The sequence below is a fragment of the Canis lupus genome, chromosome 9 (assembly GCF_011100685.1).
Source record: "Canis lupus familiaris isolate Mischka breed German Shepherd chromosome 9, alternate assembly UU_Cfam_GSD_1.0, whole genome shotgun sequence".
NCBI lineage: Eukaryota > Metazoa > Chordata > Mammalia > Carnivora > Canidae > Canis > Canis lupus.
Genome location: NC_049230.1, coordinates 20,512,852 through 20,538,476, shown reverse-complemented (window position 1 = coordinate 20,538,476; position 25,625 = coordinate 20,512,852). Strand labels below are relative to the sequence as shown.

The window sequence follows — 25,625 nt, the reverse complement described above, 5'->3', positions numbered from 1 at the left end:
ATACAAATTGCTCAGCAACTCTAACTTCTAGAACTTACATTAAAGAATGGTCCAGGGATGCCTGGGTGGCTCAGTGGTTGAGCACCTCCCTTCCGCCCAGGGAGTGATCCTGGAGTCCTGGGACTGAGTCCCACATTGGGCTTCCTGTATGGAGCCTGCTTCTCTCTCTGCCTCTCTCTGTGTCTCTCATCAATAAATAAATAAAATCTTTAAAAATAAATTTAAAATAAATTAAAAAAATAAAAGGATGGTCCAGTAAATGCAAAAACACCCACTCAACTTAAGAATCTACACCACAGAATTCGTTATAAAAAAGTAAAACTGGAAACAACTTAAATATCCATTAATAGATGTTAGTAGATTAAATTATGCTAGGGCTATGCAATGAAATAGACCTTTTGAATATTGAAGTAGATTGATATTTATTGAGTTTCTGGGGGTAAATAAGTCCTTCCTGAGCCCCCAGGTAAGAAAATCAGGCTAGAGGTTTTAAAATAAGTACACATTGTGTAAATTTGGATTATTATCTCTTCTCCATATGCCCCCACCTCCACTACCTGTATTAATGAAGGCTGGATGTTTATATTAGGGGTTTGTAGCCTGAGTATATGGACTTTTTTTTTTTTAAGATTTTATTTATTTATTCATGAGAGACACAGAGAGAGAGAGGCAGAGACATAGGCAAAGGGAGAAGCAGACTCCCTACAGGGAGCCTGATGTGAGACTTGATCCCAGCACCCAGGGATCATGCCCTAAGCCAAAGGCAGACACTCAACCACTGAGCCACCCAAGTCCATGGACTTCTTGAAACATATGCAAAATTTTATGTGTATGTGTATTTTACTGGGAAGAGTCAATGGTTTCATTAGAGTCTCAAAAGGTCCCCTCATTTCCAGTTAAGAACCACTAGCAAATACAGTTTAATGGGGCAAGTTGTTATCTAATTTTGCCTTAAAAAGTATTGTGATTATACAGCCCATTTATTCACCAGTCAACAAATATTTATTAAGTCTTACCTTAACCGATAGCCCAATTACTGGAAAATTTTGAAATAAATTTCTTTACTCACTTTGGAAGTATTTTTAAGTACATACACACACACACACACACACACACACACACAAAGCCCCCTGGCAGCTAAGAAACAAAAAGCAGATTAAAGAGTTTCAAACAAAATTATAATAACTTTTGAAAGAAATATTTTTTTTATCTTTTGAATGTTACATATATTTGAGCTCCTTTAAAGAGATAACCTTAAGATTTACAGACTTGGGGAAGACTCATCTTTGTGAGAAATAACCAAGTTCTCAAAAATCAGACAAAAGACTAGATAGAAGACAATCGAGGCATTTGGGTGGCTCTGTAGGTTAAGCGTCCTTTGGCTCAGGTCATGATCCCTGGGTCTGGGGATGGAGCCCCAGGGCAGGCTCCCTGCTCAGCAGGGAATCTGCTTCTCCCTATCCCACCCACTCATGCTCTCATTCTTTCTCTCAAATTAAAAACAAAAAATAAAAAACTTAAAAAAAAAAAAGACTAGAACACAATCAAATAATTAGTTCTAAATTAAGAAAGCAATAAATCATTTTATTCCTTTTTTAAAAGATCTTATTTGAAAGAGTGCATACATGAGAGAGAAACAGAGAGAGGGAATGAGTAGGAGGAAGGGCAGAAGGAGAAGCAGACTCCCTGCAGAGCAGGGAGCCTGACACAGGACTTGATCCTAGGACCCTGGGATCATGACCTGATCCTAAAGCAGACACTTAACCAGTTGAGCCACCCAGGTGCCCAATCATTTTATATGTTAATTTAAAAATATATTCTATAGTTTGCTGATGCCATATTATAAAAGTTATGATGTTAAATTTGAGGCCCCAAATTTATATGATTTTTTAAGTATCTCATGGTTTGGTAAGTATGATTCAGATACATAAAAGAAGAAAGAGGAGGGGCACCTGGGTGGTTCAGTAAGTTGAGCATTTGACCTCAGCTCAGGTCATGATCTCAGGGATGTGATGGAGCCCTACAACAGGCTCCTTGCTCAGTGGAGAGTCTGCTTGCCCCTCTGTCCCTCCCCCTGCCTATACTCCCTCTCCTCAAATAAAAACATAAAAATTGCAGAAAAAAATAGAAGGGGATTATTCTAACTGGTCATAATAATATCATAGTGATAAAACAGATGAGAGAGAAAATCAGCAATGATCAATACACTGAAGCCAAAGGAAAACAATTTGGATTAAATGAGACTGATCACATTTTTAGGAGGCAGAGAAGTTTAAGAAATAATAAGCAAAAAAAAAAAAAAAAGAAAGAAAGAAAAGAAAAGAAAAGAAAAGAAAGAAAAGAAAAGAAATAATAAGCAAAAAAGAACCAGAAAATCAACAGGATTTATTTATGAAGGTATCCTGGGCAGTATATGTTTATGGTTTTAACTTCAATACATGAAAATATTTATCTTTATACATTTAACTATTTTATGGATTTAGGTTTACAAAGCACTAAAAAGTACTATATGATTTCTCTTATGTTTTAGTATTCTCAAAACTGACTTAAAATTCTGTTACAGGGCAGCCCTGGTGGCTCAGCGGTTTAGTGCCGCCTGCAGCCTGGGGTGTGATCCTGGAGACCCGGGATCGAGTCCCACATCGGGCTTCCTGCATGGGGCCTGCTTCTCCCTCTGCCTGTGTCTCTGCCTCTCTCTCGCTCTCTCTGAATGAATAAATAAATAAATCTTTAAAAAAAAATTCTGTTACAGCAAATTCCATTATAATAAATTATATGGCATAATCCAGGTTAAGGAAGATTTTTAACGAGCTGAATTTTACATAAAATAAGTAGGCCTGGGGCACCTAGCTGGCCCAGTCAGAAGAGCATGCAATCCTTGAACTTGGGGTGGTGAGTTTAAGCCCCACATTGGATGTAGAGATTACTTCAAAAAAAAAAAAATCTTATGGTACCTAGGTGGCTCAGTTGGTTAAGCGATTGACTTCCACTCAGGTCATGATCTCAGGGTCCTAAGATCAAGGCCAGAGTTGGGTTCCCTGCTCAGCAGAGTGTATCCATGTCCCCCTCCCTCTGCCCGTCCCCCAGTTTGTATGCTTACTCTCTCTCTAATAAAATCTTTAGAATTTTAAAAATAAAATAAGTAAGTCTTCTGCTGGGTTCAAATATATATATTTTAAGACTGTAATTTTATTTGCTGCAAAAGTACTAAGACCTAAATACTTGTGCACCAAAATTCTTCTGAAACATCAACTTGTAATTTATCTTCATTTTTCTCCTTTAAACTTAACACTTAACACTTCTTAAACACTAAATCTAATTACAAGGAAACTATTTAATGTGAATTTAATTAAGGCAGAATACAAGTCTCTTGTATTAGAAATGACATACACCCAAGAGAAAATATTTCACTAGAGGTTTCCTTTACCAGATAGTCCCAAATGAATAACATAATAAACATTTAGAGAAGTCATTAAGCATGACTAATGGGATTACAAGGAAAAAAAACCCATAAACCTAGCAATCTTTGTAGGTATCATCATGAAAGAGAAAGCAGTACAAAAGCAAATACACAAAATATATTGAAATAATACGATGTTCACAGGGTTACCACATGTTAAAATAAACTAGACCTAACTTTTTTTCCCAAAAGTTGAAACAAACAAACAAACAAACAAACAAAAACACATCTTCAATATGAAAGGAATGGTAATGGGACGTCTGGGTGGCTCAGCGGTTGAGCATCTGCCTTCAGCTCAGGGCGTGATAACCTGGGATCCGGGATGGAGTCCCAAATCGGGCTCCCTGCAAGGAGCCTGCTTCTCCCTGTGCCTATGTCTCTGCCTCTCTCTCTGTGTCTCTCATGAATAAATAAATAAATCTTAAAAAAAAAAAAAAAAAAAAGAATGGTAGCTTAACAGAGCACATACACAAATAAAGCAATATAATCTCTTCATTACAATTATAAAAACAATGTAATTCAGGGGATCCCTGGGTGGCGCAACGGTTTAGCGCCTGCCTTTGGCCCAGGGCGCGATCCTGGAGACCCGGGATCGAATCCCACATCGGGCTCCCGGTGCATGGAGCCTGCTTCTCCTTCTGCCTGTGTCTCTGCCTCTCTCTCTCTCTCTCTCTCTCTCTGTGACTATCATAAATAAATAAAAATTTAAAAAAAACAAAACAAAACAAAACAAAAAAAACAATGTAATTCACCATCAGCTTATATATAAAAATATGGACCATTCCACCAAATATAGTTAATAACTCAGTCCTCAAGTTCAAATTATGTTGATTCTGAAAACATTAAATATAAAATTAGAATAGTTTTAATATGGTTCTTTAACAAAAGATGTCATATGAAAAAAAAAAGATGTCATAAAGCACACCAAATAAATATACTATGGGAAATATTTAACATAAACATCACAAACTACTCACTTTCTGCTCCTAAAAAGGAAATACTAACTGAAAATAAAAATAAGTTTCTCATTCCAAATCAACACACAAAAGTCGTTTTAACTTTTCCCCTCAGCTTTATTTAAACATACCTGACATAAATTATTGTGTAAGTTTAAGGTATACAATGTAGTAATTTGATATATGTATGTATGTGTGTGTGTATACATATACATACACACATATATCTATAGTAAAACATTTACCAAAATAAGGTTAGTTAAGACATCTATTACTGGGGATCCCTGGGTGGCTCAGCGGTTTAGCGCCTGCCTTCGCCTTCAGCCCAGGGCATGATTCTGGAGTCCCGGGATCAAGTCCCACACATCGGGCTCCCTGCATAGAGCCTGCTTCTCCCTCTGCCTGTGTCTCTGCCTCTCTGTGTGTCTCTCTCATGAATAAATAAATAAATAAAATCTTAAAAAAAAAAAGACATCCATTACCTCACATAGCTACAATTGTGTGTGGGGGGAGAACTTTTAAGATCTACTCTCTTAGCAACTTTAAAATACACAATACAGTTAACTATAGTCACATGCTGTACATTACATACTCAGAACTTACTCATCTGGTAACTGGAAGTTTGTACCCTTTGGCCACCTTCACACAGTCCTCTACCCCTGTTTTTGGCAACCACCAATCTTTTTTTTTTTTTATGAGTTTGGTTTTTTACTTTTATTATTCCACATATCAGTGAGATCATACATTTGTGTCTCTGACTTATTTCACTTAGCATAATGCTCTCTAGATTCATCCATGTTGTTATAAATGGCAAGATTCCCTTATTTTATGGCTAAATAATATTGTTACACATATATATCTCATATTTTCTTTTTCCATTCATTAAAAATAACTTCTTTCTTGAACACAAAGTATTCCGTTTATTATTACTTGTAATGGGAAGACACTTAGAAACCACGCATGCATGCACACACCCAGAATCCTATAACGCAGAATATGTTTTTCAATGTTTATACTTTTCCAAGCACAGTTGTGCTTTGCAATTTGCCTCTTCATTTAGTAATATATTGTAAACTTTACCTACATCATTAAATATTGTTTTATAACATGTTGAAATGGCTGAATAGTATTCCATTATATAAAATATTCAATTTAGTTCATTTATCCTCTAATGCTGAATACTGAAGTTTTTTCCAATTTGTTGCTATTTATTTATTTTTATTTATTTATTTATTTTTTTAATTTATGATAGGCACACAATGAGAGAGAGAGAGAGGCAGAGACACAGGCAGAGGGAGAAGCAGGCTCCATGCACCGGGAGCCTGACGTGGGATTCGATCCCGGGTCTCCAGGATCACACCCTGGGCCAAAGGCAGGCGCTAAACCGCTGCGCCACCCAGGGATCCCTTGTTGCTATTTTAAATAACACTATGGGGATCCCCGGGTGGCTCAGCAGTTTAGTGCCTGCCTTTGGCCCAGGGTGTGATCCTGGAGACCTGGGATCGAGTCCCACATCAGGCTCCCTGCCTGGAGCCTGCTTCTCCCTCTGCCTGTGTCTCTGCCTCTCTCTCTCTCTCTCTGTGCGTCTGTCATGAATAAATAAATAAAATATTTAATAAATAAATAAATAAATAAACAGGGATCCCTGGGTGGCGCAGCGGTTTAGCGCCTGCCTTTGGCCCAGGGCGCGATCCTGGAGACCCGGGATCGAATCCCACGTCGGGCTCCCGGTGCATGGAGCCTGCTTCTCCCTCTGCCTGTGTCTCTGCCTCTCTCTCTCTCACTGTGTGCCTATCATAAATAAAAAATTTAAAAAATAAAAATTTAAAAAAATAATAAATAAATAAACAAACAAACAAACACTATGAGGAACATCCTTATATATAAATCTTTTAATATATTTCAGATGTCCTCTAAATAGAACTGTTAGGTCAAAAGGAATGCCCATTTCTAATTCTTTCAATACATACATCAAACTGCCTTTCAAAAAAAGTACCAATTTACAGCTGACCAATGAATATGAAGGTGTCAGTTTCCCCACATTCCTAAGCAACACTGTTTTTATTTTTTCAATATTTTTAGTTTTGTAAATCTGTTCGGTGGAAAAATCATGTAATTGTTTTATTGCATTTGATTTCTAGTGCAACTGAACATAAATTTATATGATTGCTGAGCATTTGTAACTCTTCTTTTGTTCATTTTCCCTTTGGGAGACCATCTTTTTAACTTTGATATATATTCGTTATATATTAATATTAACCCATAACCTGGGGCACCTGGGTGGCTCAGCCAGTTGTGCATCCAACTCTTGGTTTCAGCTCAGGTTGTGATCTCGGGGTCATGGGTCATGGGATCAAGCCCCGAATCCAGCTCTGTGCTCAGCAGGAATCTGCCTGTCCCTCTCCCTCTGCTCCTCCCCTTGCTTGGCTGGCGCACGCACTCTCTCTCTCTCTCTCATTAAACAAACAAACAAACAAACAAACTTTATTAAAAACAACAACAGGGCAGCCCGGGTGGCCCAGTGGTTTAGCGCAGCCTTCAGCCCAGGGCCTGATCCTGGAGACCCGGGACCGAGTCCCACATGAAGGGCAGAGACACAGGCAGAGGGAGAAGCAGGCTCCATGCAGGGAGTCCGATGCAGGACTCGATCCCGGACCTCCAGGATCAGGCCCTGGGCTGAAGGCGGCGCTAAACCACTGGGCCACCTGGGCTCCCCTCATGGAGCCTGCTTCTCCCTCTCTGCCTGTGTCTCTGCCTCTCTCTCTGTGTCTCTCATGAATAAATAAATAAAATCTTTTAAAAATAAATAAATAAATAAATACAACAATAACATTAACCCACAACCTTTTGCCATCTATGTTTGCAATGTTTTTCTTATTTTTGTCATTTATCTTTGGCTTCTGGCATTTTTTTTGACATAAGGAACTTGTTAATATTTATGCACTTACATATATATTTTTTCTTTTATGAGTTATTCCATAAAAGCCACTGGCTAGTTTTTATGTTTGCCTTGTTCAAATTTACCAACAGAACTGGAATGTATTACAAAGTTCTCTCAAACTAGAATTTCTCACATTTGGGTAATAGAAATTCAAAACCATAAATTTTGACAATGTCATATTTCTAGGACATAATTTAAAATGTGTGCTTAAGGTAATAACTTACTTAAGGATCCATTCTTCTAAAATTATGTGCTATGCTCTGGTATTGCAAAATCAAGGAATCCTGCTTCATCACAATTCAGCATATTAATTGTAGCCATGGCATTCAGGAAGTCAAATATTTTCTATTTTGTTTTGATACCTTCAGCAGTTAAGGAGGAAGATAAATCTATATGCATCACAATGAATTCAGTATTTTTATTTGATATTAAAACTCATTTCAAGATAAACTTATCTTTAAAATATGCTCAGGATAGGTTCAGAGTTTCCTTATATCATTACATAATTGAAACAGTAACAACACAAAGAGGAGTATGTGCATTGCATCTGTACCTATTAGGCTTTCCATATCTTTTGAGTAAGGCTCTATAATGTCCAGTTCTCACTGTAATTCTCCCTCACTTTCTATCAGAAACAGATCACAAATTATAAAACATAAACCCACAGGGTGGACTGTTTCATTTTGTAAAGAGCTATGTATTTCTATGGATCTCTAGTTTGCTATTTTTCTCAAGCATAAAAGATTACCAAAATATTTTAGAAACATGAAGCAAAATGAAAACATAAAATTAAAATTATTTCTGAGAGAATGCTTTACCTAGTCAAATTACAAATGACTATCTTAATCTTGTAGAATGCTGCATTATAAAGTTGATAAATTCGGGGCACCTGAGTGGCTCAGTGGTTGAGCATCTGCCTTCAGCTCTTGGGATCCAGTCCCGCATCAGGCTCCTTGCAGGGAGCCTGCTTCTCCCTCTCCCTTTGTCTCTGCCTTTCTCTGTGTCTCTCATGAATAAGTAAATAAATTCTGAGAAAAAAAATAAAGCTGATTGGGGATTCTTGGGTGGCTCAGCAGTTTAGCGCCTGCCTTTGGCCCAGGGTGTGATCCTGGAGACCTGGGATCGAGTCCCATGTTGGGCTCCTGCATGGAGCCTGCTTCTCTCCTCTGCCTCTGCCTCTGTCTCTGCCTCTCTCTCCCTATGTCTATCATGAATAAATAAAAAATCTTTAAAAAAAAAAGAAATAAAAAAAATTAAATAAAGCTGATAAATGTAATTTTTAGTACTTTAACAGATTAAGGGCTCAAAAGTTTCTATTTACAAATACTACAATGGAAAAAAAACCAAAAACTACAATGGCATTTGTGAACGTCGCTTATTTAACACATTTTCTGCAGGTTGAATTAAGTCTCATTCTTTATAAAAACATAACAATCTGCCACAGATTATAGGCTCTGAATTTTAGACAACACAAAATAATTTCTTACAAACTTTCTAATTTACTCTTACCTCAAGGATGGAAAACCCCACTGAAGGCTTTTTAAAACTCATCAGACACAGAAGAAAAAAAAACAGCTTTAATTGTAGGATCTCACTGACACAAACATAAGGAAATTCTGAGTTATAGATACTTCACATTAAGCTTTTTCCACTGACATTGTAACTTCTGTCAACATTCAAAGAAAATTCAACCCTGGTCAAAGGTGACAGTTTGACAATCCTGGAAGACAACATCCTCTGTTTATTTGAACAAGTTTATACCCTCTGCTCAGGGAATTCGAGTTTCTCTCCTCTCTGACTTGACCTCTCAAATTCAAACTACTACACTTTAGGGTAGTGAATTCTGTCTCCAAGATTTAACTTCACAACAATCTACCTCCAAGGAAAAACACTGAGACCACTGCATATAAAAAGGAATAAATTTCTGAGACTAGTTTCTAGTTTCTGGCGTTTGCATAGCTCTAAACACACAATAATTGCTTCAGTTGCCTTAAAAATTAAATCCCAAATTAAAATTCTTAGAAATCACAATTAGTAACTCTAAAAAGCTTCAATACAGCAAGAATAGGGTCGCAAATCCCTTCAAAATAAAGTTGTAAATAAAATGAACTGGGTATTTGCATTTTCAATAAACAAATATGTTACATGTTAACTTGGTGCAAATGATCCTTTTGTTTGTAAAGAAGAGGCCAAGGAGATAGTTTATAGATCTTCTATGATATATCTGATAATGCTAGTGGCAGAACAACAAAGGACAATCTATAGTCAGAATTAAGACATTCTCTGTTTTAACATAATTTCTACCATGATTATATACTTTAGTTGGAAAAATACTTATCACATTCATAAACTAAAAATTTCTAAATACATTTTTTTCTATTAAAAATAAACAAAAGTCCATTTGGGAGCACAAATAAAGAAATATAAGCCTTAAAGACACCAAATGTTATTGCAAAGTTGCAGTTGCCTGCTCTTGTTTGCAGTGCAGTGGTTAGGAACACAGCCTACAGAGTCAGCTTGTCCTGGGTCTAGATCCAGTCTTGCCATTATTACTAGCAATATGACTTTGGACAAGTTAACTTCTCTGTGGCCATTTCTTCATCTTTCATCTGAAAATGATACTCTCTCCTTTGAGGATTATAAGTTAAAATATGGCAAGAGCTTATAACATTGCTTGGCACACTTTTAAGTGGGCAGTGTTAGGTATTATTTTTGTTATCTTTCCACTTTTAGGTTTTGGACATAATTTGAAGTAGTTTTTTTTAAAAGATTTTATTCATTTATTCATGAGAGACACAGAGAGAGAGAGAGGTAGAGACATAGGCAGAGGGAGAGGCAGGCTCCATGCAGGGAGCTTGATGCGAGACTTGATCCTGGGACCCTAGGATCACACCCTGAGTCAAAGGCAGCCACCCAGGCATCCCAATTTGAAATATTTTTAAACCAATTTTCTGATCACTTTTTGAAAGATGGAATAATTATACAGATAACTATTAACATCTTCCCAGATGAGCCCCTGATAGGTAGAGCTATAGCCCAGAGTGGTAAATAGTTGTTTTTAATACAAATAATGAATGTGGCTGTTACTGGTAACTTTGGCTTGATTTCCCATATGCAACAACAACAACAACAACAACAAAAAAACCCAACCAGGGGAAAACAAGCAGTATTAGAAAATACTTGGGTTTGTCCTATTATCATTACAGAGTAAAGCCAAATTCCCTTTACTTAGCCTGATGGGCATTGAAAATATTAGTCATCAAATTAATCCCAACAAATAACAATAATTGATTGGTTCATTGATGTATTTCCCCTTGTCTTCCCCAACCTTTCTCTAACTAGTCAGAAAGGAAAGTTTTCATATTTTCTGAGAATCTCACTGCCGCTCTCAAATCATACTCTATATCTTAGTATAATTAAAAAAATGAGTCAGCACAAGCACCTCAGAAAACTAGCAGTACACTGAATGTAGAGATACTTCACATAATAAAAATAAATCTGGAAAACATTTTTTTTTAAAAAAAGAGTGCCAAAAGCAATGGAGTAATAAATGGAGAGTGAATGTTGGAGTAGATTTTGCAAGCCAGCTTCCAAAACATAAATGTTCTTATCAATCAATATATGGTTTTTCATCTTAATAGTATTATGATACATAGATAATGGATGTAATTATTATGAATAAATCCAAGAAAGAAAATATCCAGTACGAGACAAATTATAACTTCTCCTTTATTGAATATTGAGGAGGGGAGACTGGGAGGTCAAGATAATCTGTATTAAGCTCAACTGCAAAGTGCATTATGCATAACTGTGCAACATGGTAATTGACTTTACTAATGTGATACAAAAGAAAATTTAGGAGACATAAAATGCCCCTGAGCTGCAAATATATTTGAATGCCAATTTAATTTGGAGTCTATCTCATCATTATAGTCCTTAGAATATAGTTAGTTAAGAGCCAGGAAAAGGCCACTTAGCTTTAATCCCTGAAACAATACTGTATGTATTCCTTTCAAGGATATACTTCTCTTCAAGGCTCCATATAACCCATATTCCAATATTTATGTTAAAGGTGACATACCACACAAAAATTACCCAGGAGGGTCAAAGAAGAGTTTTATAGCTGAGGATGATTTCTCCTAAGTTCTACTACCATACCCTAAATTTGTTCTAGTTCTTATTTAAATTCTCCATGACATTCTGTAGGACTTAAGTGAGGTCAGAAAAACTGCTATAGTCAGGGATGCCTGGATGGCTAAGCAGTTGAGTGTCTGCCTTTGGCTTAGGGCCTGATCCTTGGGGTGTGGGGATCGAGTTCTGCATTGGGCTCCCTGCAAGGAACCTGCCTTCTCCCTCTGCCTAGGTCTCTGCCTCTCTCTGTGTCTCTCACAACTTAAAAAAAAAAAAAAAAAAAAAACACCCTGCTATAATCACTCTAATACATGGGGTTCTAGACCATATAAACATAAGCCCCAGGCAACCCTTCTTTAAAATTCTGATGTTCAAGGCTCCACAGAACACATTTCAACTCTTAGTGCTATACATTATCTAGGTACCTGGAAGAAGACAGATACCAATAGCCCCTTTTTTCTGTTAACTGCACCTTTGTTGTAAGAGTCCTTCTGAGGCTGCTATACCTTGAAGACAGTTGGGAAAAGAATCAGGAATGCCCTGCCTTCCTAACTGGGTATTCAGGCTGAGCTCAGTAAGGCTGTCAGGAAGCAAGCAGTACAATGGACAAAGATAAACGACATGTCATCTGATTCTTGTCTTTATATGTTTAAAATTAAAATGTGACAGTATCAGAAAGTTAACATGTGGACCTAATTTTGAAAATACAAACAGGAAGCACCCCCACCCCAATATTACCATTAAAAAAAAAAGGAAACCAAACCTCAAAGATACCTTCCAAGGAAGTCATGGGTGTGTCCAAAACTAACAAAAGTAATAAACGTCATCTAAAACCCTGAAACCATCAAAAGTGAGGGTCTCATTCAACCAACTAGAAATCTAACACCTGTAAATTACTCCTCTCTTTGATTAGTAAAAAGAGCATAGATTTATATTGTAAAATCTCCAAACTGACTTAAGTTTTTCAGTAACAAGGGATTATCATCATTAACAAGAAAAGATCCAATGTCAATATTCTACTTAAAATAAGGATAATTAAAAATGAGTACAATTTCAAAAAAGTTTTTTATCACTGTGATGCTCACGATTTAAATGTACAAAAAAAAAAAAAAACAGTCTGATCAATGGAAACTAGATTGTGAAATTTGACTTTCTTATTCCCAGAAATAAGCCTAAAACTTGTGTTTCCAACATTGCAGGGGAAAAAATACTTCCGATTTTAGAACACTTCTATTAACAAAGCTAAGATTTAAAGAAAAATTTTTTTCCTTTAACCACTACACAAAATTGGGGACACTGGTACTTTAGCGCTAACTTTTCAACATTATTTTTATTAAGTTCCGGAGTCAAAGTATTCTGACACTTTATTGTGCAGTAAAGGGATATTATTTTTCTGAAGAACTCAGTAACCTGGAATTGTCAGATATCTTTTTAAAAGATACTCAAATACTCAAGACAAATTAATAAAAACTGGAAGGTTTTTGTTTTTGCTTCCTTTTGTAAGAATAATGTGGCAATCTATACTCTAACAAGAGAGGCAAAAATGTCTCACTGGTAGTTAGAATATCCAGAAATCTGTGAACACTTTTGAGATTCATATATGTTTACAGGGCACTAGAATAGTTAAGTTTCCTTTGATTCTACCTTCAACTTGCAATCTAATCTTGCATGTTATTTACCTATTTATAACATCTTCCCTTTATAAGATTACCTCGATCACCTACCTACACAAAAACAAGTCAAATGAACCACCACAAGCACATTCATAAATATAAACCTAACACAAATCAAATAGTTTGAATACTAACACTAATATAACTTGAAAAACTTGACATCAGTACCAGAAGAGCAATAAATGGCACCCTTAAAAAAAAATAAATAAATAAATAAATGGCACCCTTTACTAGTCTTGATGTGGTTTCTGCATATGTAAATAACACTTAAAAAAAATCAATTGAGAGCCAGAAAATGAAGATGAAATGAGAAGTTGGGGCACAATAGGAAGTGCTGACCAAAATATTTATGTTGTAACACTCCAAACAATGATAGCACTTTTTCCCCCCTTTCTATCATATATATCACGAAGTACCCATGGAAGAAATATATCCACCTTAAATTTCTTAACACAATCCAAAATATCCTGTTGGCAAAAACATGAATGCTGAAAAAGCCAGGACAAGAGAGAAGGCTGGATAATTTATGGAGTTGGGTATACAGCAAAGATTTTATGTAGTTCAGCTCCAAGTTATGCAATAACCAAACTGCTAGTGATAGAAATCAACTTTTTTTTTCTGAGGTTTTGCTTTTTTGAAGAAAGCTCTCTCCAATCCTTCCCTGTGTCTCAACCAGGCACTTGAAATTTTCATCTTCTGAAAGGCTCTGGAAAACAAGTAATCTACGAGATGACACTTACCTGACCAAAGGTGTAGTGTTTTACTTAAACATGACATCATAAACTGCCAAATGGTAAATTTTTCTTAAAATCAGAAGCCCCTTCTCCCCGTTACACTATCAATTCTAACAACTATAATCTGCCATGAGATGGAAATTGGTACCAAAACAAAAAACTCAAAGCCTCGATAAAAAGTCAATCAATCAATAGGATTCCACTATCTGAAATTATCAGAACTGATCCAATGTTCAGTGTTACAAAATAAAATTAGAAAAACATGAAAGGCACATGAAATAAAACACATCCTCTCCTACTAGCTGATAAATATAAACAAACAAATAACAAGAAAGTTGAGAAAAAAAGCAAAGTTATGCTATCTCCATTGAACAATAACAAAATTATCTGAGATAATATACGCAACAGCTGAAAGCTTATTATGGCCCAGGCGGCTATCCAAACACTTTGGAAACCTAAGATACCAGTAGATGATAAACACCATTTGAAGACTGGGAAAAAAAAAAAAGACATAAACCTGTTTAATAATTTGGTGACACACTAGCCCTTCCAAGGGGCATTCCCCGAGGACATTCCAGCGACAATTAATGGAACTGTATTTAGGTAAATATCTACTGCACAGTGCTTTGGGCAGAGCACTGACCTGAGAGTCCTCAACCCGACATTTCAGCCCCAGAAGGACTGAACAGCTGCGACAACAGAGCAGGCCACTTACTCCATCTACCTGGGACCTCAATTTCCTCATTTGTACAATAAGAGAATGTAGCATAATCCCAGGGTCCTTTCCAGCTCCAACATTCTATGACCCACTTTTAGTACTATTTATCTGATACAAAGGTCTGACAGGCTCACGAGGGACAAGAACAAGAACTGGGAAGGATCCCTTCTGTTTCTGCCTTTCACATTCTTGTGGTTTTCATTAATCCCATCTTCCTAAAAGCTGGCACTTGTTTTTCTTCTTTGCCTTTTCCATCACTGCTAGCTACAAGTGTTTGCAAACGCCTCTTGCTCCACACAAGTTCTTTTCTCTTCTTTGATCAGCCTGACCATCGTGCCAGATTCCTTTAGCCTCAGACCAGCTTTTGTGACACCACGACTTGCCTTCCGACTCTCCATATCTACCCCCGACACCAGGGCTTTTTTTTTTTTTTTTTTTTTTTTTTTTTTTTTTACTATCCCTGGCTAGCAAAAAAAAAAAAGAAAAAAAAAAGAAGAAGAAAAGAAAGAAAGAAAGATAAGAAAGAAAGAAAGAAAATGAAAAAGAAGAAAGAAAGAAAGAAAGAAGAAGAAAGAAAGAAAGAAGAAAGAAAGAAAAAAAAAAACACAAAGCATGCCGCATCCCGCTGCCACACTCACCAGCCGGGGCCTGGCGGGTCCTGATGTGGGATCCCGGACCCCAGAGCCGGATCGAAACGTTCGTATTTGTTGTCTTGACTCCTTATAAGGCACTGTTCCTTGAGGCTTGCCTAACACCTCCTCACCCCACCGGGCACCCCCGGGCTCATCCCACCCCGGGAGTCGCAGATCCCCCTTCTGAAACAGGAGGCAAGGCAAGGAGCCGCCAGGGGCTGCCTGGCACCGCAACCGGGAGGCGCGGGGTGGACGCCAGCAGCCCCCTCCGCCGGCAGGGGTCGGCGCCGGGCCCTTCACACGCCCACCCCGGCACGCGCGCCCGCACCGCCCCCCCGCTCGACCCCCTCCGCCCGCCCCCGCCTCGGCACGACGCCCCTCGCGTGCCCCGGCGCCCCCCGCGCCCCCGACCCCGGCGCGCAGCCCCCGCGGCCCGGGGAGCGATGGCGGCGGCGGCGCGGCCCTGCGGGCGTCTGGGCGGCCAGGGCGCGGGGCCCCGCCCGTGCAGGCTCCCCGGCCTCGCTCCCCGGCCCCGAGCCCAGCGCTCGCCCAGCAGCTCCTACCTCGTCGGCCCTCCGGGCGCCAGCCGCCGCCGCCGCCGCCCGCCCGCTCGCTGCTTCCCTCGGCCGGGCCGCCGCGCGTAGCCGCCTGCGCAGGGTCCCCGCCCGGGGTGACGGCTCCGGCCGCCGTGTCTCCTCACGCCGGGGCCCGCGGGGGCGCGCGCGCCGCTCGCGCACCGCGGCCCGAGCGCGCCCCGCGCCAGCGCGCGCCGCTTCCTGGTTCCGCCCGGCGCGCGCTCGTGAGCCCCGTGGCCCCTCGCACCCGGGCCGCGGCCGCCGGGGAGGGACCCGGAACCCCCCGGCGCGCCGGCGTGGGGGAGGGGCGGGCGCCGCGCGCGGCCCCTTGTCGCCGCTGCGAGAGGCGCCCCTCCCGGGCCCCGAGCCGGGTCCCACTGGGCCGCCAGCACATGCTGCTTTGTTTGGGTCGCTCGACCACCGCGAGCAGCGCCCGCCGCCGACTCTTGGGGTCGCGTCGACTGGCCCCCCTCCGCGGCCCGCCACCCGCCCTTCCCCCGGGCCGAGGCCCGCGTTCCGGGGCCTGTCCCTCCCAGGCCCAGGTCAGAAGTCCACCGCTGCCCCATCAATAATTATCCCGGGTTTGCTCCCTGGAGGGCGTTTCAGCCAGGGCTGCCTGCTTACCCCCCGGGCGGAAAGCCTGAATGGGCACAGCAGGAGTTTACACTCGCCCAGGCCAACTGGATGCGTCCACTGTTCCAGAGTGAATGGGGGGGGGGGGCGTCTGACACCATTTCCCTCCCTGGGGACTCTTGCTAGCTCCCACCAGTCAGAGCTGCGGGGAGGGAAGGACTGCTCTACCAAGAAAGGGAAGAATAAACACGATCGCCTCTGTAAGATCCAGAGGAAAGGGGTCTCTGAGAGCCTCTTCCGTGTAATGGGGAGGGGGTGTGGTGTCCTGTGAGCCTGAGTCACCCACTCTCCTCTCTTCTGGCTATATCTCTGGAGCTGGCCAGCCGTTTCCCTGGCAACCCTCCAAGGGCCAGCACCAAAGCAAGACGTGTCAGATCTCCAGAAACCTAGCTGCAGGGGCAGAAGGAGGACCTTACACAGAGACACCGAGCTTTCCTTCCTCACAGTCTGAAAAATCTTCATGTCAAGAGATGATCGAGATCTGCAAGGCCCCAACTTCTCCCATAAACCTCCTTTGGCAGCTCTTCCCAGCAGCCTTCCCTTTACCTCCAGAATGGCACCAACCACAAAGATCTTTGTGTCTGTAGCTGATCACAAAGTCCTCCCTCCCCCCCACCCCCACCTAGGCAACTGCTTCTATCCCACACTTTGGGCCAACACCTGGCACAGTGCTTTGCCCAGAGTAGGTGCGGGGCACCTGGAGGTTAGAGCAGGACAGGCTGGAGCAGGAAGCTGGACGGAAACACCAGCTCTGAGCTCTCTGGCACCCCTCTGATGGTCCCTGTGCAAGATGTTTTGGCACTTGAGTATACCATATTTCTCCTTGTAAGTTTTCCCATCTGCACACATGCTGTTCCCTTTGCCTGGAATGTGGTCCTGCCCTCTAGATGTCTGCCCTCTGTCTAGGCAGTGAGAACTTCCCTCTCCCTGTCTCCCATCACATGATGTTCATGCCTTGATCGTGGCACCTCTTGTGTTGAAGGACAATGTCTTGTTTATGTATCTCTCTACCCCTGACAGCACACAATATCCCATTTAAGTCCATCCCATGCCCAGCCCAGAGCAGACACCCAATAAATATTTGAGGAACAAACCCTATACTCTAAGAATAGAAATGGAAATCAGGAGGACTGTGTAGTAATTAAGAGCAAGGAATCTAAAACCAGACTTGCTGTCAACTGCTTGAGCAAGTTTTTGGCCTAGATTTCCTCATTGTCATGTGGTGATGGTCATAGGACCTACCTTGTAGCATTGTTGTGGAATTAAGTGAGATAATACATGTATAGGGCTTTGAAAGACTTAGGCACTATAGAGCTATTAACAGCAAAGATTTGCACCCCTCTTCCTAGGACTAGTGAGGTCTAGAATTCTGTCCAGCTGCCTTGGCTGCTGCTAAGTGACGGCTACAGGGTGCTAGTTAGAATGTCCTGGAGGGTGGGGTAGGTACACCTTTATTCTTGTGTCTCACAGCACATGAGGGTGGGGTAGGTACACCTTTATTCTTGTGTCTCACAGCACATGTCTGACTGACCACTATGAATCAAGCTAGATCTGGCTGGCTGTGTGCACAGACACGAAAGACGGAATGTTCTGGGTGACTACCTCAGCAAAACAAGAATGTTGTCAACCTAAGACAGGAAGGAAGGTCTAACACCTACCTCTCCCTACTTGTCAATTCAGATAAGGTGAGACCCTCTTCTCTTGGGCCTCAGGGATGTAGTTCCCTAGATGGAGGGCACACAGAACTGGGACATAACACAGAAGGAATCCGAGAAAGAAACTGAACGGGAAGCTACGATCCAGAAAGCCCTACAGAGAGCCCACATAGAAATTTCCCAGACACATACCTACAGACGCACTGACACCCACTGGAGAGAGAGTTGGTCATCTCTTAGCTGACCCTATCCTGACCCAGGAGAGAAAAAGGCTTGAGGAGAGCCTGGAATTCTGGTGGGCAGCCGTTGTGCATACATACAACCTACTCTCACCCAGGGACTGACTCCAGCCTCTTTCCCCTGCTCTCAAGAACACACATGTGGCTGCCATGGAGAAGAGAGAACAGCTCCCTGCTTCACAACTCCCTCAGCCCTGCCCAGCCACAGGGAGAACATGAGACCATTTTCTGGAAACATCATTGAAACCACAACCACAATCCCCTCTAGTCAGAAACTTATGCTCATGTGGCTTCCCTCTCCAGAATGCTCTGAACCCTGGGAATCAGGCTATTCTTGGGGACAGAAGCCAAGGAAGGACCCTGGCAGGAAATTATCTTCTTTCATAGGGGAGTGATTCCTCCTTATTAAGTCAATACAGGCATTGGACACTCAGCAGACAGCAAGGCAGATCTCCAGATCTCTAGGGCCTTAGAATGGAGATTTGTCACAGCCGGTGGTTCAGGAGAGGCTTTGTCAATGCCAGAGCGTGGGTGGTGAAAAGAGCTGAGTTTTTCTAATTAGATCTGGTTCCAAATCCCAATTCTGCCAACTTACCAGCTGTGTTACCTTACTTCAATTCTCTCAGGGCCTCAGTTTCCCCTTATGTGTGAGTCATGGGAAGTAAAGTATAGGCTTATAAATACATAGAATCTTTCCGGGATGCACACAAGACCTGAGTAATTGTGGTTGCTTCTGAAAAAGGGATCTGGGGGACAGGAAAGGTGGAAAATTAATTCTTCACCATTTTGAATCTTATGAGGTTTTTTTTTTTTGTTTTTTTTTTTTTAGATTTTAATTATTGATTTGAGAGAAAGCATGCAAGCATGCTTGGGTGGGGCCTCTCGCTGAGCAGGGAGCCTGATGCGCAGCTCAATCCCAGGACCCTGGGATCATGACCTGAACCAAAGGCAGCCGCTTAACCAACTGAGCCACCCAGGCACCCTGGAATCTTCTGAGTTTTTGCCATGTGCTGTACTACCTATTAAAACATTAGGAAAGGACACCTGGCTGGCTCAGTCGGAAGAGCATGTGACCCCTTGACCTTGGGGTCACAAGTTCGAGCCCCATGTTGGGTGTAGAGATTACATATTTATTATTAATAATAAAACATTAGGGGCACCTGGGTGATCTCAGGGTCCTGGAATCAAGTCCTGCATCGACTCCCCACAGGGAGCCTGTTTCTCCCTCTGTCTGTGTCTCTGCCTCTTTCTCTCTGTGTTTTTCATGAATAAATAAATAAAATCTTTTTTAAAAATAAAACATAAATAAACTTTTTTTAAAAAGAAAAAATGGAGAGACAATATTTGTGAAAGTAGCCAAGCATCATGCCTGGCTTACAGAAGGCACTTAATAAATGTGTATTTACTCTTTCTTTCCCTCAGCCCAACCCCAGGCAGCTTGCTGGGCTGGGAGTAGGTGGCGTGGCAGTGAGGTGAGGGTGGGGAGATGGGATGTGAAGGATGGATGTGCAGGTCCTTGCAGGACTCACACGGCGATTCTCACACACTCTCTGTCTTGCTCTTGTGTGCCTCACTTACTTGGGCTCCCTTCCAGCCAGAACTAAAGGAATGGCTCTCTGGAAAGCCACCTGCCTCCTGGGACAGTGTCACAGTGCCCTCTCCACTCAGAGCCCTAGGGCAATGTGGTGGTATCCAGGGAGGACAAAATTGACACAGAGGAAGGAGCAGAGTGTCACCTCAGGCAGTATCTTCCTGGCTTGGAGAATTGGATTAAGAATTCAAAAGTCAGCCCAGCTTCAGGCAAAGATGAGGCTGCTGCTGCTGCTGCTGCTGCTGCATGGCAGGAAAGCAAGTCAGTAGCACTAGAGCAGGCAAAGGCCAGGGTGGCAGAGAGAGCCTTCTGGATGCTGTGGGTCAGGATGTGTGAAAGGGAAACAGAGGTCTGTATCAGTGCAAGGGACCCCCTGAAGTGTTGGAGCATGGGGAATCCCTCTCCTTTTTGAGGGACCTTCATTAAGCCAAAAAAAAAAAGGCCAACAAATACCTATGAAGCCTCTATCATGAACCAAGCAGTGGAACATAGCCTTTCAGCAACTAGTGAAGAGCCAGAAATAGTGGCCTCAGTATAGGATTGAGAGCTACAGGAGGCCCAGGAGAAAATGCCTACCTCTACTGGCCAGGGTCCCTGAACATCTATCATATGCTAGTCACTGTGACTGAATCTTCAGAGCAATCCTAGGAGATGGGTCTCATTGTTTTCCTTTTACGAAGGAGGTAGCTCAGCCCAGAAAGGCAAACTCAGCTGCCCAAAGTCACACAGCAGAGCCAGGCTTTGTACCAGGTTCCTTAGGACTCCAAAGCCTTTGTATTTTTCTCTACATCACACTGACCCCATGAAAGATGAGCAGGATGTTACCAGGTGGCCAAGGGAGGAATGGTATTGCAGGGAGGTGGAATGAAGGGGGCAAAAGCTTGGAGTGAGAGAGGCCAGGGCACTGGGGAGACTGCATGGCTTAAGAAAGAGTAAAGGGAAGGCCCAGGAGTCGGTGGATCCCAGTAGCCAATGAAGAGCAGGCCAGTAGCCAGTGGGGAGGGAACGGAGCATTGGCCTCATCTTCATTTTGGCTTTATATCTACCACTTGCTCTGTGCTGGGGAGCCACCTTCGGAGGCTGGGAGCAGGGGAACGGCAGCAAAGTTGTGGTTGGGTTTGTAACATAATGACCCAGGGAACAATGAAAAACAGACAGGGAGAAAGGAACCCCCTCTAGTCGTAACAAAAGAGAATGGCCAAGCCGTGGGGGTGGCAAGCAAGGAGAGGCACGGTCTTCTCCCACACACCCCACTGAAGGCTTGAGGTAGGGTACTTGGCTGGCTGAGGCACAAAAGATTTCTTGTTGGTCTGGAAGGAGAAGAAATGAGTGAGTAGAGGGACCTGGTAGTCTTCGTGGGAGAGGATGAGAGCCAGACTCGAGGCAGGGCTGCTTAGGACAGTTGGCAGTCCCACTTGGGGGCCACCTGTCCTCTCTCCACCCCGCAGGCAGCAGGATCTAACCCCTGCCCTGAAAAGGAAGAGCAAAGATGAGCTCCTCCCTGTTCTCCTAACTGGCGGGAAATGTGTGCTGAGCACAGACATTTTCCCTCTCACCTCCTCATCCCATAGGTGGCTCTCCCTGGGCAGGTGGATAGGGCAGCTGGACAAAGGAAGAGAGGCAGGTGTTCCCTCCCCGCCATGGGTCCTGAACCCCTCCCGCCCCTATTCCCAGAAACAGGAGATAGTCACTGTGCCTCAGGCAGGATGGCCTTGTGTTCTCTTGGTAACTTCACTGTAAACTGACTTCCCTGAAGAGTGGTGGAGGACAAGGGACAGAGGCAGGAAGGGCAGACAGGCTTCACCCAGGACCCAGCAGCTTCCTCCCCTCCCCCCAATTCACGCAGAATTACTGACTGCACACACACCCCTTCCGTAAGTCCTGCTTCCCCTAAGAAGAATGAAGGACATTCTTCAGGGACTAGAATGGGGCAGTGTTCCTACAGGTAGGTACCAGGATAGGGAGGGAATCTGGGGAGAGAAAGGGACAGTGATCCTGGGGGTGCAGGATAGGCTGAATGTGGGCCTATGGCTCCCCTTCCAAGAGTTTAGAGAGGAGGTCGACAATCCAGCAGAGGCAAGGTGGGGGAAAGCAGAATGGATAAGCCCAAGGGCTTCAATTCTCTCTCTGCCAGCAGAGATACTTCCTGGAATGCCTCCAGCTTTCTTGGGAAGGCTCTTCACCCCCACCCCGCCTCCCCTCTGCCCTCTGGCTCCCAAACGAACTCTCCTTGAAGAAGGGACTTGGAGCAGAGGAAACAAAGACATCTCTATACCACCTCCCTCTGCCAGCCCTTCCCACCCGCCAGGGACGGTTAGGTCAAGGTGACCTCAATCTGTTCTTTCCAGGGAAGGGGCATGAGCACAGCCTTCTAGGCTAACCTGGTTTCCAAGGGCAGGCTGGAAATGGGACTTGGGATGATTCTTCCCTTCCTCTGTAAATTCAAACCCACCTTCATAGAACGCACAGGTCAACAGAGCAGGGGCACGGAGTGGTGTGGAGATGGATGTGCCATGTGCTGTGCAACAGAACAGTTATGGGCTAGCCCAGCCAGAGGAGACGTCTTCCCTCTGTGGGTGTGTGCTGGGGTTGGGGGATGTCAGGAAGGCTCTACGGAGACCTGCACATGGGCTGGGCTACTGGGATCCTAGTATATACTAACTGGATCCAGCTGTATACTAACTGGCCAGACACCTGTGGACAGCTCTCCTTCCTGGAGTAACCAAAGTGGATGAAGGGGGCTCTGCCTACCTTCAAGGTTGTCACAAGGATCAGTTGAGTTAAAGGGTAGGATGACGTTTGTTTTTTTTTTTTTTTTTAATTTTTTTTTTTTTATTTATTTATGATAGTCACAGAGAGAGAGAGAGGCAGAGACACAGGCAGAGGGAGAAGCAGGCCCCATGCACCGGGAGCCCGACATGGGATTCGATCCTGGGTCTCCAGGATCACGCCCTGGGCCAAAGGCAGGCGCCAAACCGCTGCGCCACCCAGGGATTCCCTAGGATGACGTTTGTATACCAATGTGCCATGATTCAGTCAGGCTATGTATGTCATATGCTAACTGCAAACTAGGCTAGGGATTATTACTGCTCCTAATAATATTTTATGGTCTGTCTTCTTTTGGGGGATGTAGTCTCATATGATTTTTTTAAGATTTTATTTATTTATTCATGAGACACACACACACACACACACACACACAGGCAGAGACACAAGCAGAGGGAGAAGCAGGCTCCATGCAGGGAGCCTGACGTGGGACTTGATCCCGTGTCTTCAGGACCATGCCCCGGGCTGAAGGCAGCGCTAAACCGCTGGGCCACCGAGGTTGCCCCCCATATGATTTTTTAAAATCCTTTCTCACTCTCCATGTAATGGTGTGTCTTGGAATTGGAAATGAGGGGCAATTAACAGAGGCCAGCCTGGGACCCTAAGCAATTTCTGATCTTCCTGAACCCTATCCCATAGGCCTCAGTTTTCTCCTCTATAGTCTGGGCCCCTAAAACCACCAGAGTGCTTTGTGGTGGGAAATAGCAGAGACCAAAGCAGGGGACTGAAAACAAAAAGAAACCCCAAATTTGACATTTCCGGGTAGTTGTGTTATCCAGAGCCAAGACCACAATCACCTCTGCCCCCAACCCAACTTTGACACCCTTCCCTCTGCCACTCCCTTGGGTGGCCTTTGCCCATCCTGGGAAAGCTCCAAAGCTCCTCCTCCACCCCATTGCATCGCAAAGGGAGGACAGAGGCACAAGGAAATGGAGAGAAACCCAGACAGGACCAGAGAACCAGACAGAGCCCTAAAGAGAAAGAAGCTAAAAGAAGAGGAAAATCAAAAAGCAAGAGGAGGCAACAGGCCATGAAGGACACTGAGATTCAGGGCCTCACAGACAGAGGCCAAAGAGGAGAGAGTCAGATCTAGCCAGGTGAGCAGTGGCAGCCACTGGACACAAGGTGAGGGCATAGCATGTGAGTTCCCTGAAGGTCCTGGGGCACATCCATTTATAGGCCAACCCCTCCAGTTATGTTCACTGGCACTTCAGTCCTAGCTTTTTAGGACCCAGGACTATCTACCTTCTAGCCAAGCCCAGCCCAATCTAGCCAGATGTTTGGTGGGTGCAGCTGCCAGCTGGAGCAGCAGGCCCCTACAGGCCCTGGGGAGTAGGCTAGAGAGGCGGCTACCTGGAAGGGGGCAGGCAGGGCTCCCACTCTGGACTTGGTGCCCCCATATCACCTTCTTCAAATGCCCAGAAGAGGGTCCATGGCAAGAATGGTTCTCTGCCTTCCAGATACGACTCAGAGGACTCAGAATCCAAGGACTCTCCTCCCAACAACTGGCTTACCCATCTGCTGGAGGTGAGAGGCTCATGGGCAATGGGTTTGCATCTGCCACTGACAGGTGGTATGACACTGGCCAAATCACTTCCTCTCTCCAGCCTCTGTTTCCCCATTTGAAACCATCTTTACAGGTTTTCCCACCTCTGACACTTGACTCTTATTCCAGGTGACCTCCTAGTGCTATGTGTCTGGTCCTCCTCTGCCAAATGAATCACCTAGAGTAAGGGAAGAAGCAAGGGAGAGGCTGCATGCTTCCTCCTCCATGAGACTAAGATACTGTAGCCATACGTGGAAGCATGTGTGTCAGACTTATATATCCCAGCTTAAGGAGCCTGAAACTTGGCTTTTTCTCTGAAATTTAAAAATAAATTAAAAAAAAAATGCTTGGGTGGCTTAGTGGTTGAGCATCTGCCTTTGGCTCCAGTCATTATCCTGGGGTCCTGGGATCGAGTCCCACATCGGGCTCCCCTCAGGGAGCCTGCTTCTTCCTCTGCCTATGTCTCTGCCTCTCTTTGTGTGTCTCTCATGAATCAATAAAACCTTAAAAAAAAAAAAAGAATGAAAGTGGGGGAGGTAGGGAGGAGCAAGAAGGTTGAGGAGTGTTGTGAGGGGGTAGGGAATGGAGAGAAAAGGCAGATCCAAGAAAGCATAGAGGAGGAGGGAGGTAGACAAGAACGATTCCCTCCAGGACACATGGTCTTGGCCCAGCTAGGCTCTCCCTTGGTGCTGCCAATGCCAGCTGCCAGGCAGAGGGGAGGCCCAGGGGAGAGGGAAGCTGGGCAAAGGGGATGGAAGGCTTCCAGCCGAGCCTTGCCCAACTCTGCAGGCCCCGTAGGGGGCTCTCAGGGAGGGGGGACTGTGATCCAGGCAAGGTTCAGGGAGGGCGTGTCCTACTCTGGCAAGGCCTACCAGCAGTTGTGAGTTTGTGAGGATTCAAGACAGCCCTCCTGGACCTTTCTGAAGGTAGGACCAGCCTCAGATGTGACTGGACTGGGTGAGCAGAGGGGCAGGCTCATTTATGGATCATAGTCTGCACACCAGGCCATATGCCCGTTCTGTGACCCTGGGCAAGCTCCTTCCCCTCTCTGGGCTTCCATTTCTTCTTTGCACAATTTTGGGGAGGGGTTTGAAACATAAGACTGCCAAGTTCTTTCCTGTTTCCACTGCAGGGGCGAGCTCAGGGTGGTGGGAGCAATGGAAGGAGGGGAGGTGGAGCCCTGGGGTGAACTGCGTTCTCTGGAATCCCCAGTCTTTCCCCTCCCTACGGCTTTGCCTCTGAGGTCACAAAAGCCCTGTCCCCAACCCACAGAAACACACACACATACACACATTTACATTTACTTTTTTAACCT

At 43.7% G+C, this 25,625-nt stretch overlaps 1 protein-coding gene and 1 long non-coding RNA gene across 4 annotated transcripts in view; one reads left to right on the top strand and one right to left on the bottom strand.

Annotated features, from left to right (window-relative positions):
- STAT5B (signal transducer and activator of transcription 5B) overlaps positions 1–15,972 on the bottom strand; it is a 70,231-nt gene extending 54,259 nt beyond the window's left edge. Inside the window, exon 1 of one of the 3 annotated variants that reach the window (XM_038547294.1) lies at positions 15,809–15,972. The gene's annotated coding sequence lies outside the window, so the exon portion shown is untranslated. Of the gene's footprint in view, positions 1–15,251; positions 15,504–15,808 lie in introns of those variants that run through there. The other 2 variants (XM_038547295.1, XM_038547293.1) reach the window with 2 other exon arrangements.
- Positions 15,973–23,656: 7,684 nt separating this feature from the next.
- On the top strand, positions 23,657–24,685 carry LOC119873266. The gene is made up of 3 exons (XR_005364375.1): positions 23,657–23,861; positions 24,225–24,291; positions 24,440–24,685. It is a non-coding gene; the product is annotated as an uncharacterized LOC119873266 (long non-coding RNA).
- The last annotated feature ends 940 nt before the right edge of the window (positions 24,686–25,625 follow it).